This window comes from Macaca nemestrina, chromosome 1 (assembly GCF_043159975.1).
Source record: "Macaca nemestrina isolate mMacNem1 chromosome 1, mMacNem.hap1, whole genome shotgun sequence".
Classification (NCBI taxonomy): domain Eukaryota; kingdom Metazoa; phylum Chordata; class Mammalia; order Primates; family Cercopithecidae; genus Macaca; species Macaca nemestrina.
The window spans coordinates 204,243,038-204,247,276 of NC_092125.1; the positions used below are offsets into that span (position 1 = coordinate 204,243,038).

Consider the following 4,239-nt stretch of genomic DNA (forward strand, 5'->3'; position numbering starts at 1 on the left):
CTTTGACCAGGGTCCAAAATTCCTGATTATTGCAAAGGTTCCCAAATTTATCTCTGTACCAAGCATTGCCTATGGAAGAGATAACTGGCTTGCCGTGGGAGAACCACTATTTTATTACATGTATGTGCTACCTGTGATTATAGCAACAGAGAAATTCATTGAAAAGCAGCCTGGGAAAGCATGCTGATGAGTGTTTATTCATTGTGTCTTTCCGCACACTGTGCGAGGTTGGTGATAATGATACCATCAGCCATGTGCAGCCGACACTGGACTTGGTGATTTACCTGTGTTATCTCATTTATCCCTTACAACAGCCAGATGAGTTACATACTGTTAGTATTCCCATTTTATGGATAAGAAAACAGGTTCAGAAATGCCATGCCCAAGGCCACGTAGCCAGGACTTTGCAGATTCAGAGCTTGAACCCAGGTCTGCCCAAATCAGCAGCTTAACCACTGGGCTCACCACCTGCTGTTTAAGAGGACAGCCCCTATCACATAAGCCTTCCACATTTTATTTCATTAATGCTAATTTCCCAAAGGAAAATTTGGGTGTGTTAAAGGAGCAAGCGAAAAGGAGGCCGAGCAGATTTAAAATATAAATAGATGCTCTTTGCTTCTCTTGTTTCCCAGGCTGATTCCCGCCTGGTCCTAAAAGTCACATACCACAGTGATAAGCGATGGCTTCTGCAGAAGGCTTGCCGTCCCCTCCAGGGATAATTTGGATTGGACCTTACAAGCATCTGAGTTGAGGCAATGCGTATGTGTTTGTCGAGGGCAGGTGGCGGTGCGGGAAGGGTCATGCACATACATGGGGGTGCAGGAACCTGTCTTGGGGCCTGATGGTCTAAGGGAAAATGCAGCTGGGCTGCAATTGCTTTGAACACTGACTCTGCTTGAAACTTGCCAAGTGACAGTCAAGAATTTTAACACACGGTAAATATTATTGAGCACCTGCCGCATACTAGGCACAGCTCTGGGTTGGTGAGATATAGCAGTGACTAAAACAGACCAATGTCCCTGCCCTCGAGGAGGTGACAATCAGAGTGGAATGAACTCATGGCACCCCGTTCCTCCCTGGGATCAGTTTATCCATCTGTACAGAGGGCAAGCTGAGTCTCTGCAGCAGGGTCACAAGCTCAAGTACCATTAGGGGCCAAGCAGGTAACACAAGTGATAGATGGAGGCAGGTGAGGATCATGGGGAGCCGGGGGCCCTGCACAAGGGCCACTGCACTTGGCTCTAGCCACCACTGCCTGGTGAAACACAGGCCCAGGACGTTTGTTGCTCAGATGTTACTTTATGAAAAAACTTTAGATTTTACATTTTCATCAACTAATTCAAAAACAAACAAACAAGAAAATAAAACCTATTGTGTAGGCAAAGTCCCCACCTCTCTGTGGGTGGGTCTGGCCTCCAGAGCTCCTTTTTTCAAAAATTATTCCTTCAATGACAGAGAAGGAGGGTCTTGCAGAGCACCTAGTATATGGCAGCGGATGACAATCACGAGCCCCCCTCAATGCAGGGGTGCACTGGGCCTTGTCAGAGTCCAAGCTCCATGAATAGATGAGGCAGCTCAGGGAGAGGTAGGAGGGCAGAACCAGTCCTGCCATGCCTCTGCCCAATGCCCACACTGCTGTGCAGATGGGCAGCCCTGGGCAGGGAGAGGCACCGTCAACAGGAAGGATCCAAAGATGGCCCTGGGCCCTCCTGAGTCATGCGGTTCAGGGAGCATGTGTATGTGTGCATGTGTGTGTGAAGGCAGGATTGGGGTCAGAGCAGGACAAGGTCAGGGCAGACCCTGGAGGAAACCACAAAGTCCTTCACAGACCATAGTGATGCAGAGTTGGCCTGCAGGGTCTGGAGGGGCCATTAGAGAAAAGGCTGGACAGTGACCATTAAACCACACCAGCACACAACCGTAAAAAGCTGGCTTTATTAAGACTTTCTGTGTGCCTCCTCTGTTCTAGAACTTTACAATATTATCTCACTGAATCTTCTCAACAACCTTGGAAAGGACTTACTACTATTAACTCATTTTACAAATGAGGAAATTGAGCCACAAAAAGGTTAGGTCACTTCCTCAGGTCACAATGCTGGTCTAGGCCAGACAGGGATTGAAGCCAGCAGCCAGGCTCCCAAGTCCACACTTGACCCAACTCTACCCCCAGGAGATGGTTCCAAGTGATCACAGCTCTCCTCTGAAGAGGACCTAATGTGTATCTGCCAGGCACCACGCAGGGCTTTGCTTAACCTGCACAACAACCAAGTGAGGGAAGAACCACCCCCTCCCACTTTACAGGTAAGAGGACTGAGGCTCGGCCACAGAGGGGATGTCAAGATCTGCCCAGGGCCAGCCCTGGGTCTTGGGTTCTGGTGGGTTCTGGCCAATCTGATGCCAGCTCCCTCCTTGGGGACATTGTCTGCTGTGATGCAGTACTGCAGGGGATTGTCAGTTTCTGATTAGACTCAGAACCTCCCTTCAGAAGGCCATGGAGCTCACTGGGGTCCTTTGGTCCAGACTTAACCCTTCCCACTTACTCCCACCAGGTTCTGAGTTCATCCCCACCCAAGACAGGATAGACCCTGGGTCACCTAACAAGGCCAGAGCCCCTGCCAGTCCCTCCTCACTTTGTTAGAAATCAGGCACATCACAGAATTCTGCTGACCCTTAGATCACAGCAGAACTTTGGGCCCCAGAGGCCTCTGACTCTGCCAAGGGCCCTTGCCAACAGCAAGATTTGTTAACTCATCAACAGCGAAGCAGCTGCACTCCAACAACCCCTGGGCTTACGCAGCAGCATTTGCACATCCTGGGTGCCCTGTGGCCGGGCCGGTCCCTGTTCCTGCCAGCACAGCCTGGGGCCAGGCCTTTCCCTCCAGCTGCAGAAGGGGCAGAACCTCATAAAGACCCAGGTCCAGCAGGGAAGGGCCCTGGGAGGAATTCTAGGAAGGAGACTTGGAGGAGGTGATCTGGTCAAGAGAGACTCAAACGGGCAAGAAGGGAGAAGACAGATTTGCTGAGTGCCTATTGTGCAGGGAGCTTCCATGTGACTTCTCATCTCAGCCTCATTCCCTATGGAACAGACGTCCTTGTCCTCATGTTACAGATGAGGATATCAAGTCCCAGAGGGGTCAAGTGACTTTCCCAAGGCCACACAGCTGGCTGTGACATTGCAGGGACTCAAACTCAGACCCTGGATGAGCCCTAAGTCCATCTTCCTATCTTCTTCCTCCCAAGTACACTGTCTAGATTTGCTCTTCACTGTGTGGGGGTTCTGGGGCTGCTTCAACCTCTGTTGCTCCACCCCCACCCTCATCTGCCCTGCGACTCCCTGGGGAAGAGAAGCCTCAGTAAATCCCAGACGTCAAGGAGGAGAATCTGAGATGATCCCTCCAAAGAAGCAAATATTTCCTAGCAGAGTAAATCACCAATGCCTCTTAGTAACTGCAGGTGCCACCGGCCGCCCTCCTTCCCCTGGCAGTTTGTAACTCAAACCTTAGACCTGGATTCACATAACTCTGTCCAGGGATAAATAAGGCAGGAAGCCAGGGAGACACGCAGGGATGAGAGCAGCTGCCCAAGCTGGGCCCTGGGGGGCTTCGGGGATGGAGGTGAGGGGCACAGTGTGGCCGCTGAGGGACCGTTGCTCTCACCCATCCAGGGGATTGGGCCAGAGGCCTCCTGGGGTCCCTGCCAACCCAGATATCCTGTGTCTCCTTGGCCCAGTGTCTGGGGACAGCAGGGGCAAAGGGTCTGGGCTCAGAGGCTGGAGCAGGGATTGGGAGTCTCCAGCAGCTCTGAGTTAAGCCCTGGCTGGGGCGCTTGGTGGAGCAGAGGGGGCTGGTGGTAGCCGAGGACAGGATGGGGTTGGGGAGCCCAGCAGGGGCCCTGGGCCAGGGCAGCCAAGAGTAAGCCAGAGGGGCAGGACTCAGCACCCTGGGCTGGGAGTCAGGGCCTGGTCAGTTCTGGGTCTGCTGTGAACTTGCTGTGTGACCTTGAACAAGTCACTTGGCCTCTCTGAGCCTCAGTTGCCTCATCTGCAAAGTGGAGAGGATTCCAGCCCTTAATGCAGGGCTGTTGGGAGGACCTACAGAGGTCAGGGAGGGAAAAGCTAGTTGGGAAGAGCAGCCAGGAGCACAGGGGCGGGGCTTGGCCCTGTTCCACCCACCTCTGCCCCCAACCTTCTGGTGACTAGCCAGGCCCTGGCATCCCCGCCCCTGAGAACCCACGTGATTG

At 52.8% G+C, this 4,239-nt stretch overlaps 1 long non-coding RNA gene across 1 annotated transcript; it reads left to right on the forward strand.

Moving 5' to 3' along the window:
- The first annotated feature begins 663 nt into the window (after nucleotides 1–663).
- On the forward strand, nucleotides 664–3,173 carry LOC105494588 (uncharacterized). Its single transcript, XR_011609395.1, has 3 exons — nucleotides 664–759; nucleotides 2,171–2,301; nucleotides 2,759–3,173. It is a non-coding gene; the product is annotated as an uncharacterized lncRNA (long non-coding RNA).
- Nucleotides 3,174–4,239: the final 1,066 nt, after the last annotated feature.